The 17238-nt window shown below is 29.7% G+C and overlaps 3 long non-coding RNA genes and 2 pseudogenes across 6 annotated transcripts; 4 read left to right on the top strand and 1 right to left on the bottom strand.

Annotated features, from left to right (window-relative positions):
• Positions 1-592: 592 nt before the first annotated feature.
• LOC132936472 (uncharacterized) lies at positions 593-2771 on the bottom strand. 4 transcript variants are annotated; one of them, XR_009663469.1, is made up of 7 exons: positions 2582-2771; positions 2383-2523; positions 2242-2300; positions 1870-1962; positions 1667-1803; positions 937-1175; positions 593-872 (listed from the first exon to the last, which is right to left on the bottom strand). It is a non-coding gene; the product is annotated as an uncharacterized LOC132936472 (long non-coding RNA). The 4 variants fall into 4 exon arrangements; XR_009663470.1 differs by having other exon boundaries at positions 2242-2504; XR_009663468.1 differs by having other exon boundaries at positions 2242-2523.
• A 636-nt stretch (positions 2772-3407) lies between these two features.
• On the top strand, positions 3408-8505 carry LOC132952323 (uncharacterized; annotated as a pseudogene).
• A 1050-nt stretch (positions 8506-9555) lies between these two features.
• LOC132933944 (uncharacterized) lies at positions 9556-10173 on the top strand. The gene is made up of 3 exons (XR_009662961.1): positions 9556-9666; positions 9747-9851; positions 9912-10173. It is a non-coding gene; the product is annotated as an uncharacterized LOC132933944 (long non-coding RNA).
• Positions 10174-11009: 836 nt separating this feature from the next.
• LOC132933543 (uncharacterized) lies at positions 11010-12531 on the top strand. The gene is made up of 3 exons (XR_009662899.1): positions 11010-11114; positions 11202-11302; positions 12433-12531. It is a non-coding gene; the product is annotated as an uncharacterized LOC132933543 (long non-coding RNA).
• Positions 12532-13369: 838 nt separating this feature from the next.
• LOC132934291 (uncharacterized) lies at positions 13370-14035 on the top strand (annotated as a pseudogene).
• The last annotated feature ends 3203 nt before the right edge of the window (positions 14036-17238 follow it).

Below are 17238 nucleotides of genomic sequence, written 5' to 3' on the forward strand. Positions count from 1 at the left end.
ATTTTTCAAATGCCACTGTAACAATATATTAATAGCCTTGTATTAAATTTCCTAGACATTTTACCCCACAAATAAAATTTAATTGATATTCATAGAAAAAAACTAAAAAAACTTTTAAAAAAATGAGTATATCCGTAAACAGTTCAAAACAAGTCAACAATAAACATTCAAAATTAAAATTCCACAACTGAACAATTGCATGAAAGCAATACAAAATTGATTTACAATACAAAAAAATGAGTTAGTTGTCAAAATATGCATCCCAAAAGTTTCACAGTTCAAAATTGTTATGGTCATGAAACAAATTCTGTGCTCAATTAGCATATTATACTATCACCCAGAACAAATATGCAAACACATACAAATTTGTGCTCTAATCATAATAAAATGTAAATAAAAAACATAAAACTTAAGTTAAATAGTTGAAACTAACATATTAGTTATAAGACTTAGTTTAAAGTTTTCTTATATCCATAGACATAAAAAACAAATTTTTTTAATTGTTTTATATGTATAGAGTTACATTTAATATTATATTGTAATTTATTTCTTCTTATTTAGTAAGACTTTCTTATTTAGTATGTACAAAAAACTGCTGTAAATATAACAATTAATTACAGCACGTTAGTCATATATTTCTAAATTTTAAATTACAATTAAACTATAAATACAACAAATATGAAAACTACGATAGTATAATTAATAAAGATTTTAAATACTTTTTTCTCTAATTATAAAATTTAAAAATAATGTATTCTTATAATTATAAATAAGTCTATGACGAATAATTTTAATCACAAACATGATTCAGAGTGCAACTGAAGGTAATTGGTGTTCGCTTAGTCTTCTTTCAAAGAACTTCGTCTTTCCTCCTATAAATTACATATTTAATTAAATTTGATAATTAATATGACTATGATCAATAAATGAACATACTTTGTAGGAAACCTCAAAGTTTTTAACAGCCAATCAGCAACATCTTCAATATGATATATCTTTTCACAGCTCACCATACAGCTACACCATACGGCAACATTCAGACACGTGAAGCCAGGTCTGTCCAAAAATTTGGTACAGTAGTTACGATATCCCAAATGATGGGTGTGATAATAGCTGGATGTGGCTTTTGATCCAATTGTTTAGAACAAGACACATTTAAAATATGTGTGTCAACTCTAAAAAACATTATAATAATTAAATATGTGATACAATGATATTAGTAGGTAATTGGAACATAAATATTTAAATTTTTGAGCAGAATATTAATAATTAAGATTTAATTTTACTATTAACATTGAAATCTAGCAATAACCATTGCTTAAAAACAACCGTTAAGTGTAAGTCATCTACTAAACAACAACACGTAGACAATGGACCTGAATGATATAAGTTATAGATAAATGTGATATTATATATAAAATAAACAATTCATATTAACCTGTACCAATAATTAAGGTGTACAACTTATTAGTTTGTATCTTTATAAAAGTTTAGATGTTCATAATGTTCACATGATTGTACACTTCAATAGAACTTTATTTTGTAGCAAGTTGCCACTTAATCCCAATGTCCCAAAAATTTAAGTATAATCCAATGAATGAATTAAAAACGATAAACTATTAAGTAACTTTTGGTTTTGGCAAACAGTAATATGTAATATACTTACATAAGTGTATGTGAATTAGGCATTATTAAGTTTTTAAGGATTTTCTGGGTGAATTAAATTAATCAACTGCAACGTCTCCAAATCCTTTATTTGTCTGTTCATTTTCTTCAAACTCATAGTTGGAGAAATATGATTTTCTGAAAATGTCAAGTTGTAAAAAATGGCTAAATACCTAATTCATAAATTATATTAAAAAACCTTACCTCTTAGATGCGATTTACTAGTCGTGCAATTTAAATATGTTGAGGCCCTCTGTGTTATTGAAATTAGATTCTTGCTCAGCAAAATTGTATCGCCTAAAAAATGAAAACTTTGTTAAAAATGTGTCAGTGCACCATTTGTTTTCTCCCTTTAAATAACGAGCAACATGCAAATATGAGTACAGACAGTACAGTAGATCCTATTTTGTTCATGTTTGCTTTTATATTAGAGTGATAAGACATAATATTATTATTATTTTTTAAGGAACCTTATAGGGGTAACACCAAAACAAGTTATGTATATTTTAGGATTGTTGAGAGTTTATAGCACAGTAAAATAGCTTTAAAATAAAAACCTTTCAACAATATTCTCACCTTTAAGCTTCATAATTCGCTTCAATATTGTATGTCTTCATCTAAGTCGGCAGAATTATCTTCGAAAGTCAACGTTTGAAAAATTGTCAATACTTCAATAACAACTACTTAAATAATAATATTATAGTGGTGAGCTATTACCCTGTATACTCTCTCCCGTGACGACTCTCCTGACGGACACACTTACATAGCCGTCATGCACATCTCGAGCATTTGTGCAATATTTTGTCTGCTAATGACCAGCAACGAGTAGCAACGTCACGCTAAAATTAGCAAATTAGACTGACACGATATTATTAAGAAATATAATCAGTACAACTAGAAAATAATACCTACTTACAAATTAAAACTAACATAATATGGCTAGGCGATACTTCAGTTGTTTTACTAAAAACAATACACTTATTCATGGTGATTATGTAATAATATGTATGAATAGAACTACTAAAACTCTGTACGACTGTGGTCTGTATTTTTGTTCAAATTTCAAATAATTGCAATTCGCGAGTGCTTCAAACGTCGGCAAACGAAAAAATAATAATATGATGTCGTTATTTATTTGATAACAATTATTACTATCATTATTCCTGGTAATAGTGATAAGTCAGAATGTTTATCAATCGGTGGTACTTCTCGCCGGTCGGTGGCGGGCATTACATTTTACCGAAGTCCGATACTTCGTGAACGCAGGTTACTGCCTGCTCCACGACCTGCGATTTAAGAGGTAACATGTGCGTATTATCGTCTCAGTCTTATATATCAAAATTACGCTCTGAGTAATACGTTTTTATTTTTTGTGTCTTTGTGCACGATAAGTAGTCGAAATAACCCTTCGCTTTTCATCTTTTCCGGAATTATTACGTAAATTCGGTTTTTCGTGTAAGTGGCAGTCAGGGCCGTACTCAGCCATTTTTTTTTATCCTGAAGCAGAAATGAAGCAATGTGCCCTTCTGGGTTTTGGGATTGACACACTCATAGCTTTTAATATATTTATTACGATTCGGAAAAATCTGAAAAGTTGCAATTAGGTTTCGAGGTACAAGAAACAACATTTTTAGCCACAAGTATGTAATTTTTAATTATTTAATTACTATCTTCTTATACTATAGGAAACAAATAAATTTGATATTTGCAAATTATTAGAATTATTTAAAATAATAGTTAATATGCTAGCGATTGATGTTTCTATAGAAAGTATGGCCATGCTTGACAATCTCTCCTGAATCATTGTGGATCTTAAGTATGTTTTTATCAATTTAAGTTCACTGATGTCTGATACTCCTTTCACATGTTACGTCCCAACCGACGTTGATATATACCTCAACGCAGAAATGAAATAATTTATAATTTATTAATTATTTTGTAGTTAAAAATGTATAAAATGTTTAACTTTTGTGGCTAAGGATTTAAAATTTAAAACAAGGCTCCGCGTAAATAGGTTATTTATAAATTACTTTATTCACAATAATATCATCAAATATACTTGGTAATATCATAGGCTGACTGACCGTTTTCGCTCAGAATCGTTTTTTTTATACAATGATATTATATCATTGAATTCAAATTTAACACCATCCATTACAGTGACCCACTTGTAACCTACTGTACAGCAGAGCGACATCCACTTATCCACCTTTTTATAGTCTAGTTCTATCTACGGAAAATGTATATTGAGATGCATCAATTACACATGTAATACACCACCTTCACAATGCCTAAAACATGTGTAAATAATTTTTTCTTTAATACTTAGGTATTCAATATTTACTAAGTAGCTAATTAATTGATTTGAATTTTGAACTAATAACCATAACCTTTTGTATAATTTATCCCTGTCACTGTATTCAGGGAAAGGAGGTTTTATCTATCTGTTAACTATCCATTTTTTTAGTAGACCTATAGAAAATAACTTATTCAAAATGTTCTTGTATGTACTTTGGTTTTATAACTATGTTTTGGTTTCACACAAAGATAAAATATTGATTTTTTATTTCATGCTTATTATTATAAATTAAACAGTGATGTTATTTAATTATCTAGTTACATTGATCTTCGTGCATTATAACATTTTGTTTAAAATATGTTTTATGTCTCCCAATCTAAAGGAATGAAATGATGTCTTCTCTTTTCTGAAATTGTTTAAATTAAAAAACGAATTAACATTTTATCATGGATAATATGTTTTAATTTCGATTCCTTTGATTTTCTAGAATGCCCCGGTTGTTTCAAGCGGGGTTATACCGCCGCCCAGTGCATTTTTGGTAAGAGAGCCGCGGATGCCGCCGCCAGAGACCCGGTTGCTGAGGCTGCCAATAGAGCAGCCAGGGTAGCTTCTGCTGCCAAAGCAGCCATCGCATTGGCTATCAAATTAAAAGAAGAAGCTGGTCTGATTGCTCTGCAGCGGCAGATAAAACAGCCACCACCACCACAACAACAGCAGCAAGAACAACAGCTACCACCAACACAACAACAGCAGCAGCACATGTAATAATATGATGTACTATCATCTAAAATATAAAAACAAAAATATATTCAGTGTGTTTTCATTTCCTTGTCATCATTATAGTGTATTATTTGGAGTTACTAATTTGTAGGTGTCTTGCAGTCTTGAAAAGAATACTTTTATTTTGTATTCGGAATACATATTCAAATAAATGTATTCAGAATGCGTATTCGAATACTTAAAAAGTATTTGAATACTATTAGAATACTTTCACAACTAGTTTTTGTTAGTTTTTGAATGGTTGATAATTAACATTTATTAATTAATAATTAAAAATACATAGTAATATGATACGGTCGATATGGGCCATATAGGATACAACACATTGGTGTTTATAAAATTAATCATATCATGGGCCAATATTATATTTCGTTCAAAGACTAAAATTAATGTTCATGATTTATAATATGTCTTGTCACAAATTTAAAACTATTTTTCTGGATCAGTAAAAAGTATTTTTTTTATGAATAAAAAATACAAATAAAAGTATTCAAATATTAAATAATATTTAATGATAACGATGTTTAAAATTGAAAATAGTACATACGTTCATCGATATTAGATGGTAGCTTTAATATTTTTAATCTAATATTTGACATTATTAGATAAATAATCAAACGATCAAATAATAATAATTAGCTATGTAAAATAAAATTAAATACATCAATACTTTATAAGATAAAAATTAATTAGAATTAACATTTTTTTATTCACGAAACTTGGCATTAGTCATAAAATTTCATATATCTTGATCAATAGAATTTTTATGATTTCTTACAGTTACTGAAACAAATGTATAATGTAAATACTTATTAATAATGTATTATATTAAATTAATACAGCAAAGGTACTCCCCTACTGAGTTTGGGAACAATTGTAACATTTTCGATAATATTATTTATTTCTAATAAAATACACAAGGCAACAGGCTCAATGCACTATCACATCAACATCAGATCACTTCTACAACGCCGCCTCCAACGAGGACGCCCGCATGACCTAATTTATCAAGAAACATAAGCCTCTAACCATTTTTATCACATAACTTAAAATTGTAATAATTTAATTATTGCGTTAAACATGCCAAAATGTATTATTACCTTTCCTACATCTCTAGGTATAGATGGCAAAAGCTAGGAGTACCTTATTGTAAATAAAAAAAAAAAGATATTGCACTCATTTTAAATAACTTATAATCTTTATAAATATGTATATATTAAACATTGACTTTCACAGTAATTCCATAAAATTTCATAAAAAAAAAAAAATGTTACAAACGTACCCCATATTTATTTTGTCAATATTTGAACTTCAAATGTTAATACTAAGAAAAAATTGTACCTATATATTTCTTATATAATAAGATTTCTTAAAGGGAATTTGTAAATACTTTTATTAACAAGATAAAAGCTATTTTTTGTAAATTAATTGTTTTGGTTTTTTTTGCAGGGCGCTTAACCAAGGCACCTTGGAAGAGATTAATATCTCAATTATGAATATGCTGGGAGACTAGGAGGCTAGGAGACTCTAGGACAGGGATGGCAAACCTTTTGAACACTGCGTGCCCAAAATTACCTTTTTTTTTTTTTTTGAGCGTGCCATGAAAAAAATTATATTTTGTTATATTATAATTTGATTGTATAATTAATGTATAAAAAGGTTAGTTTAGGTACATAATAATTTATAATTATAATAATATTGCTTTGTTAATTATTTATTTTTATGTGATTTTTGTTGTTGAACACTTGATGCCAATTTATTGATATTTGGCTTAGGTATAATTAGTAACTTTTAATAAAGTACATGCGGCACTGCATTCATCAGTTAGTCGGTTTCTTAAATCAGATTTCCAGATTTCCAGGAAACCAGTTTCCAGCATCAAATCTTTAATATATTCTCCATCGCAAAAGGGCTTTCCGCGTTTTGCACTAACATTTGATACAGCAAAACTTGCGGCAACAATATTTGAATTGCTACCCACAAACTTCATTAATGTATTTGTCTGCAAATTGTTGTTCTTAATTGCTTGTATAATATACTCTTTTTGTTCTTCTTTTGTTTTTTTCAAAAGAAAATTATGATTAGTTTCATAATGTCGTTTAACAGATGATGTTCTACATACTATTATTGTCGTTGAACATAAAATACACACTGCTTTATCGCCTTTTTTTAACCATACCATAATCTTCAGTTCATGAATTTTGAAATTCTCTGCTACTACAACTACTAACATTTAATTCACTAATTTTTCTTTTTTTTTGTGCAGACATATTATTGAATAATGTTAAATAAAATATAATAATCGCACACGAAACACGAAACACGCACGACGCACTCACAAATTGACAGACGTCGTATTCGTACTGATTAGTGTTTACTCGTTTACTGAGGTAGGTTTATTACTCTCAATAAACGTACGTAAATATAAAATAACAAACGCAATATCGTATAGATAATATATAGATATTATTATTTTATCTACAGATAAGAATAATAATAATCGTTAATGACCGATAAAAGCCGTATGCTCAAAATATTTTTACCTATTACCTATAAACTATAATACTATATATTATTATATATTATATTATAATAGTAAAAATTTTCGCGTGCCCTCAAAATCTTTTCGCGTCCCTTTTCGGGCACGCGCGTGCCATGGATTTGCCATCCCTGCTCTAGGACACTGTGTGGCCAAAGATGTGCGTATGAGTGCTGGTATCGCCATATATTTCAAGTTAGTGAATAACATAGTTTTATTGATAAAATACCTATCGTTAATGTTTTTAATTTATGTATTCAAATATAATTTAGGAGCATTTATAAGAGAGTTGGGGAAGTGGCGAACTGATGGACCAAACACAAGGTGTTGGCAGCGTAGCATATTTGCAAGAAAATGATCAATTTATTTACTATTTAATTACCAAGGAGCTTAGCAACCAAAAACCAACGTACAATAGTATAACTACGGCTATTGCGAAATTACGTGATCTTATTGTAGGACATGGTGTTAAAAAACTAGCCATCCCACGTATTGGTTGTGGTCTAGACAAATTAGAGTGATCCGTAGTAAGAGGCATTATTGAAAATTTATTTCAAAATGTAGGATGCACAATCAAAATTTGTCATTTTACACATGTAATTTTACTTAATTCAGCCTTCATAACAAGCAATTATATGAAATGAGTTTACTTATGTTTTTATTTTTTACAGAATTTGTCAAAAGAGTCAGAATTACTTTGAGTTCAACATCCAAGTACTATGAAAGTTTTTAGAAGTATCAAGGATATAAAAAGGCGAGCATTTGAAAAACTGAATATTATATTATTTTCTCAGAAAACTACTTTACCAGTGTATTGGGATAAACATTTTCAACCAGTCAATGAAAAATACTGCTTTAAGTCACAATACTATAAAGATTATCAAGCAGATCTTGAAGTCGGTCAGTGTTTATATTACAGCACAATAGAAGCTCATATAATTGTTATCATCACAAACAAAAATACAACAGATTATTTTTCATATCAAAACTTGGAAAAAGGACTTGTACAAATAAAAATGTTGATCAAGAATGATCAGTGGCAGCCAACATTTATTATACATAGAATGAATAATCATATATTTGAAGATCTCATAAATGAAAAAATTGTATCCCTAATATGTTCAGCTTTTTTAGAATTGACTCCATGTTTAATTTTTCAATTAGTAAGCAGTAATTCTTAAACAAACTGAAGTTAACAAAATATACTTTTGTTGAGTTCTAAATTCACGGAATATCATACATGGCATAAATGAACGATTTATGTTGTTTGTATTAATTATTACATTTATTTGTCGTTTTATAATTTGAATTTGAAAATTTTAGTAAAATATAGAATTCAAAGACATTAAACAGTTTCTTTTCTTTTCTTTACGCTTAGTTTAGCTAGATGTAGCTCGCAAAACTGCACCTGGACTAGGGTATGGTCGCATTTGAAATAGTGGTCCTGAAGCTGGTTGTGTCCACCCCTGACTTAGCTTCAACTGTTAAGCCGTCGCTCAAAGAACCCCTAAAAGTATAATACATGGTTCATAAAACTTATGTTAACTATAATTATTTAGTTAATACAATGTATGTATTAATCATATAAATGTAGTAACAAAAATATAATGAGAATACTGTAGTGATCCCACGTACAGTTGAATAGATGTCAGGTATTAACACTTGAGTTACCACCCGGATGTGATTAATATAACAAAATTCTAATCGTTGAATTTTGCTAGTACTAACTATTTATTGTAATGCTGCTAAGCCTTTCTGCCGATAATCATAGTATTGGGTTTTAAATATATATTATTATAATGCTTGCCTCCAGTACCATGACAATACACACTGATTAATCCAACGAATATTTCAATATGGTTTGTTGGTCTGGGGGAAGGTATAAATGAGTACGCTGTCAGATCACTGAAAATACTACAATGAAAAATCATTAGAATTTGTGTATGTAATATGTAGAAATGCTTAAGTAAGTTTACTATTTTATTCAGTATTAAAACAAACTTTAAAAATTTGAATTTTGAAATGTATTGATTTATCTGTTTTGTAGATAGTAAGATTGTATTATCTTAAATCATGATTTTGATAATGAAATCTATAAACATAACATCAATAAATTGTATGTTCAATATTTAAACTGGTAACCGTCCCTAACCCTAACCGCAATTATATTTAATAATTTGTTATCAACGTTTAATAAACCATGATTATTGATAAAGCAAGTTTTTTTATGTTATTTTTTTTTAATTTGTATAATTTTTTGAAAGTAATTGGAGTCCTGGATAACTACTTGAATATTCATAAAACTGAATATTTTAATGAAATCTACGTACAATTCCCAATAACACACCAGACATTTCAGCTCTTCCATTAACTTGTTTACCTAGTAAGTCATGATTTTGAATATTTTTCTTAGAGATCCATTTATAATAATTATTTAATATAATATTTTTAAATTTTGTATAGGAATACATGATAGTATTGACTACACTTTTTCTCCTAGAACATCAACATAACTTCCTAGTGAAAAATCTAGATATTTAGATTCTCCTTTGGGTTTCATAAGTCCTTGTAAGATTTAATCAAACAATTTTATTATATGATTACTAAAATTATATAAATATGATTTAGATTCTTCAGTTTGGTACGAAGAAATACCCAGAAACGTACGCCAACAATTGAAGAATGAGAAAGAAATTCAATTTTATCTCGCTGTGTGAAAAACATTTACTGTCACCCAGTAGTACAATCTCAAACAATGTGCAACGCGAGAAACCCTTATGGTTTGGTACACAAATTATATGAAACAATTAGTGTTAACAATCTACTTCTCAGACCTACATCTCATAAATCAAGGATAAAATGTGAGTCTATTTTGCAGTCAAAACTTATGATTACAATGTATTTTTAATTATTAATTAACAAATGTTACCAACCATTCAAAAACTGACAAAAACTAGTAGTGAAAAAAAGTATTCGAATATGTATTCTGAATATATTTTTAAAGAACTATTCGAATATGTATTCTGAATCCCTTAATTCTCATTTATTCGAATATGTATTCAGAATACAAAATTAAAGTATTGTAAAGGAATAGCTTTACGTACTCAATTCACGTATTAGTATATAAGTATTATTCTACTCGGAGAGGCAGTTCTCCTTGTGTTGTTATGGTCTATTAGGCGTAACCTCATAGTTAGAAACCACATTCTATTTTGGCAAGCTAATCAAGGGGAGCGGCCAACAACAAGTTACGAAGCGGCAGTTGCGAGAATAACAACTTATTGAACCAGCTACATCCACCTCAAGGACGCCCTGTCCATGCGCAGGATCCATCAAAGGAACCGACATCATATATAGGAGGGCTGGGAACACAGTAAAGACAGATGTACCTGGACCAGCAACGCAGAAGCGACTTCACGCCACTAGCCATATACAGGACGACTACTACTACTACTATTACCACGACGATACTATACATTTCATTTTGTTATAATAAAACATCACATTTATGTATCTAAATTTACTACTATTATTTTCAAATCATCAACATAGTGAATCCCTGAAGGGGCACCACGTAACACTGGCGCTGTCGGTAGGATATTCATTCAAAGGAGGCAACCGTCAAAGGCTACAGTCAACAAGGAGGAATTGATCACTCTTCCAAGGCGACAACTCTGAAGAAGAACCTACACAAAACAAATAAGTCATGTTGCAGCACCATCAAATTCATCAGCATCAAGGAACACCGCTTTATTTGAATCCCTGAAGGGGCAGCACGTAACAGTATTCTTTACAAGACTGACTTTAGGTATTAATAGACAGATACCTAAGGTAACTAAATTTATCTTTTTAATTACTGATTAGGATTATCTATTTAACAAATTTCCACAAATTGTTCTAATCACATTTTTATTTCAGAATTGTAACTTCATCAAAAATGTATTTTGGAGATGTGAACAATTATGATTACCATATTGATTGTACCTTTTATATTGGATTGATTGTTGTTGAAACGTCTAGTGAGTATATTTTTAAACATTCAATATAAATCAAACAAATCAAAACACTTATTGCCGTCCCACTTGAAATATCAGACTGCGGACTGTCAGTTATGCATGAATAAATTAAATAAAAGCATGACTGGTGTGGTTACAAATTGTGTTTTAAAATTATGTCTAGTGATTTGCATACCTATGTAAATGAGTGTTGGAATTAACTTATTTTACAAGTTACTGTAACAAGACTAGTTTGAAACAGCTAATAAAATTCATTAAACCTGGTATCTTTTTGTGGTAATTTCTTAATTTACTCTGTATATATATATTTTTTCATTAATTCCTAGAAGCAATCTCAATAGCATTTTGACAAAACCGTGTAAATTTTTTTTTGCATATTAGAATACTACATTTGGTACCTATGTGTTGTGTAGAACATTTTCTTAGAATGCAAGAAATATCTTATAAAGTTATCTAAAATCTGTGATAATAATCTTATTAGATAGGTGCATTACCTGTTGTTTTAAATATATTATTACATACAAATAACTTTTTTTTATAGATATTGTTTGAATATTTCATAATTTCTTAAGTGTTTTTATTTTACATTCACACACATCAGACATTTGTTATAATGGATTACTAAGTAAAACACTAAATGCCGTCCCACTTTGAACCAGACTGCGGACTGTCAGTTATGCATGAATAAATTGAATTAAAAGTCACATAATATATTAAATGCATTACTGGTGTGGTTACAAATTGTGTTTTTAAACTATGTAAGATGATTGTGATGAAATTACTGTTACCACTAGGTTTAACTTATCTTTTGTTACCTAACCTTTCTGTGTAAAGTAATTTACACAAACCTTATTATATAACGTATTGAGACATACTGTATCAGACATTTGTCACTATCTATTATTTATCTTATTGTAACTTGGGTAATGTTTTTAACTTCTCAATAATTATGATGTAATGAAAATGTTCATAAAAAAGTAACTCAAATAATTTAATTATAATTTTGATATGCAATTTGTAGCGTGCTTTACTCTATAGTCTAATAATTTCTATATATTTTCATTTCTTCATTTCTGACAAAAAAAAACAGTAGAAATCATTGATTTCATAATTATCAATTCTGTCTTTTTTAGGGATGCAATTTATCGCTATCCAGCGGCAACACACAGAACATGACACCCATTCTACACAGTCATCTTCGGGGAGACTTTGGTGCTTATTTGAATGTCGGCTACAGTATAAGCATACGTTTTCAGAATTTTTTAAGAGATAATTTTTTTAATATTCTCTGTACGTTTGAGGATTAAAGTCTAAACTGAACTCAGAACTGTCCATGGTTTTAAATGCGTAGTATATTAAATAAATTCCACAATTAAATGAATCTTTTTGTTGTGGAACGTTTTTTAAAGGGCATAGAATATGTGATAACAGTGGACATTGTTGTCTGTCGTAACCGTACATTACCTCTGATTTCAACATTTTACATACCCGTTTGAAACGAGCTATTGCTAATCGACTCTCTGTGTCATATGGATTAAATGGATCTATGATGTAACACTCTTTGGTTTTGAAATTTATAATAACTACTATAAGTGACGAGTATTAAGTAACCATGGTAGAATAACCGTACTGTCCTGAGTAAAAGTAATTTTGTTATGCACTTCACCAATTTCTCTTTTTTCCAACAGCGATCTTGCATGGTTGACTGATAAAATGTGTGTGTTTTTTAAATCCAGCTTTTTAGCATATGACATCAAACAGATGTTTACAACAAAGTTACACAACCATTCTTCCCCAGACAATGTATCAAAATCTTAGAAGTAAAGGTCGGTCAAGATGTCACAATTTTGTTCTTTATCAATTACTAACTATAAGTAACTATAAGTTCCAACTATATAATTATTATTCTCTGCCATTCGTTTGTAGCATGTCAAATCTTTAGGTAGCATATTTTTGTGTAAATCTATAGATTGCACTGATCGTTGAAACGGAGATTTATGACTGCCAGGTGTCGTAACCGATTTCATTAAAAAAATATCGCCCAATGGCTTACTCAAATCATGTACAACCATGTCGTTGTTAATGGGCTCATCAATAGTGAACCTAGTTTCATTGTCACATTCTATAACCACAACGCTTTTGATACCATCGACCACTTTGGGCTAAATGTTATTTTTATCTGCCATAATGGTCGAAGACTTTGGGATTTTTAACGACTGTGCTTTGAAAGGACGGTAGTTGGTGTGTTGGAGATGTTTGTGTTGTTTTTCTTTTTTTCCCCAACTTTCTGTTTCGTCTAAATGGTTAAGGCTAGACAATTCTGAAATTTTTCTTTTTCCCTTTTTTTTAGTTGTACTCTGTTTAGACTTACTGTCAAAATCAAGCGCACGAGTGCAATTTCCTTTTCTAATATTGTACTTCATTTGTTTGTGTACATTCGTCACACGCTGTCTCATAAGTTTTAAAAACCAGCCGCATTTAAACCTACGGTCGCCTTCTAGTATGTCTTGTTTGACTGTTTTAAACCAAGATTCAACGGTAGCATTACTCTGGCGGATTTCAATGCCATTGTTGACTTTATTATTCATAATAGGTGTCCACAGTGCTAAGAAAGGTACACACTTAGCTATAAACTCGTGTAAATATGATTCGTCATAATATTCATTAATGCTTGTATTTTCAATATTTACAGATCAATTTAAGACTTCAGATTTAACCTGTTCTATGATTGACTGAAATCTACAGAACATCATGGAATTACTCGTGTTGAATTCGCATAGAAATTTATTTATTTCCTCCAAGTGATCCTCATCTTCGTTGTTCGATTCATTTGGGAATTGGTATTTATCATTACACTTGGCTCTCATTGTACTAATGGCATTTTTGTGTCTGCTATACCATAAGGTGACAACAGTATTACTGAAAATATTTTGAACCATTGTTCAACATCTGTCAAACATCTTTTGTGTTAAAAAGTATACATATCCAATCAATAACATGATTTTTTTTGGTTTTTTCTACAGTCTTACGATGGTTTTTCTCAGATTGAAAATATGTGTAGACATGGTTTACTATAATTTTTGTGTAATGATTTGCACATTATATTTATGATGGTGACATTAGATTCGTCGTGGTTATCAACCAATACTCTGTAACACCAGTTAAGGTAGTCGAATATGGAAGTAAAACCATTCCATCCTATACACAAGGCATTCATTTGGGCATAACTGAAATCTGTCACTATATTTGTGAATACTGGCCAAGTCAGTTTGTGTTTCAAAACGAATGCTTTAAAAGCGTTCAGCCATTGTGAAATCGCAACAATGTCGTGGGCTGAACTTATCATTTCAACAACGGGACACGTGACACTTGAGCTTCTAGGTAATGGGACATTAACAACTAGAACATAGTACAGAATCCTTTTGCTGTTCTTGTCAATTTTCCTGACCACTGTACCAGTTGCATCCAAATACCCAGTTACTGATTTTTGTTTTTTAATCAGATTTTTTAGTATGTCCAACTGCTCGTTACTATAACAGTGAACAGACGGTATGCCGATATGTTTTACAAAGTTGTTTTCTTTGTCATTACACATCAATACAATGTCATGAAAATCATAAGCATTTAAGGCCTCTGATTTAATGATTTTTCTGACGATGTCATCTGATTTAATGCCTTGCAAATTAACACAATTCAACTGAGTAGGTGATGCCATGTCAGCAGCGTCCGACCTGAAAGAAAACGCTTTAGTCTTTTTTAGCGCTTCTATGTATAAGTCTCCCTGAAATCCTTTTACGTGGTTCGTGAGACCATTGTCATCTGGATTGTGATGGTAATTTAAACCAGAACTATATACTTTCGCCACAAACTTTCCGTTTTGAGGCTGGACTTTAATTCTAAAAAGTTTACACCCCTCATGGCTATAATACATGTACACATTGCAATGATTTTTAAAATATCTAACACTTTTTGCATTAACAACGCATGTATTGTTCACAGTTCTTATGCGCTTCCTAAACATAATAGGATATTTAGTCTTTTCCAAAAGTTTTTTACCGTTAATATGTGTATATAACAAAAGAGACCACTCTTCACATAAAAATGGACATTCGTCGCTATCGTATTGCTTTGGAAAACAATTTTTTGTTTCCAAAGATAGCACAATACCAGCGTTAACTGGGGTTTTCTTAAAATAGGAATTTTTAAGGGGACTTGGCACAAGTCCAACATTTTTTCTGCATTCCAATTTACTCGGTGTAACAAAATCAGATTCAACCCTTATGCTTTGTGGTAGAATTGGAGCACTACAAGGTATTAGTGGATTTCTTATCATCCAACTGCAATCACTTTGGGGCGATACACTTGTGTATTCAAGTGAAACGTGGTCTTTATGCACAAGTTCAGGCTCTGTGTGATCAGAATATGAAATGCAATTTTCAACACTAGAATTTTCATTAAAATAAACACTATTTGAATTCATATTGTTTGTGTTATCTGATGGATTACACAAAGACACATCAAAGTGTTTTTTAAATTTCCTATACACTTTAGTACGGTTGACATGATTTGCAGCTACTTTAATGTGTTTACATATGGCATTTAGAATTATGCTATTGTAATTTAAGAAATCACTAGACGTATAGTTACAATTTTCAAAAGGTGGAAAAGTGGATGTCGCTCTGCTGTACAGTAGGTTACAAGTGGGTCACTGTAATGGATGGTGTTAAATTTGAATTCAATGATATAATATCATTGTATAAGAAAAACGATTCTGAGCGAAAACGGTCAGTCAGCTTATGATTTTATCAAGTAAATTTGATGATATTATTTTGAATAAAGTAATTTATATATAACCTATTTACGTGGAGCCTTGTTTTAAATTTTCAATCCTTAGCCATAAAAGTTGAAAATTTATAAAATTAATCACAAAATAATTAATAAATTATAAATTTGATAAATGTTGTCGAAATTTGAACTTTAAATGCTTATAAAAAAAAATTGTGCCTATGTATTTTTAATATTTTTCAACTGCTATTAGAACGATATATCAGGAGCCTTATATTAAATTTTCACGCTTTTTTACCCAACAAATAAAAATTTATTGATATTTATAGAAAAAAAAACTAAAAAAATTGAAAACTGACAATGTCCGTAAACAGCTCAAAAAGAGTCAAAATATTTTCAAAATTTTATGGTTTATAGAAAATGCTAATAAAAACATTCAGTGAAATTTTCAAGTATCTACAGTTATTCGTTTTTTAATTACAATAAAATAAGAAAATTGTTACATGAGAAATCGAGTAAATATCAAATGTTGTAAAAATATAAATTTCAGACGCTCATAAAAATTTAATTTAAGTTTCTTCTAGACATTTTTTTTTTGATAAAGGTAGACAAACTTATGAGTAATCTTATATTACATTTTCAAATCTTAGATTTAAAAAGAAAAATTTTTATGAATTCTCAACTCAAAATAATTTGCTATTTTTCGTGATTTTTCCGTATTTTGTCAAAATTTGAACTTTAAATGCTTATAAATAAAAACTGTGACTAAGAATTTTTAATTTTTTTCATTTGCCTTTGAAACAATAACCTAGGAGCCTTCTATTAAATGTTCAAGCTTTTTTACTCAACAGATAAAATTTTATTGATATTTATAGAAAAAAAAACTAAAAAAATTGAAAACTGACAATTGCCGTAAACAGCTCAAAAAGAGTCAAAATATTTTGTAAATTTTATGGTGTATAGAAAATGCTAATATAAACATTCAGTCAAAATTTCATATCCCTACGGTCATTTGTTTTAGAGTTACAACAAAAACCAAAATCGATTTTCTTGAAAACAGATTTTGCCTAAAAATTCCCGTTTTTCCTTAATTTTTCTTTTGTTTTTCAAGTCGCTTGTGAAAACTACTGGGAAATTTTACTATTGAAGAAAAT

The sequence above is a fragment of the Metopolophium dirhodum genome, chromosome 1 (assembly GCF_019925205.1).
Source record: "Metopolophium dirhodum isolate CAU chromosome 1, ASM1992520v1, whole genome shotgun sequence".
Classification (NCBI taxonomy): domain Eukaryota; kingdom Metazoa; phylum Arthropoda; class Insecta; order Hemiptera; family Aphididae; genus Metopolophium; species Metopolophium dirhodum.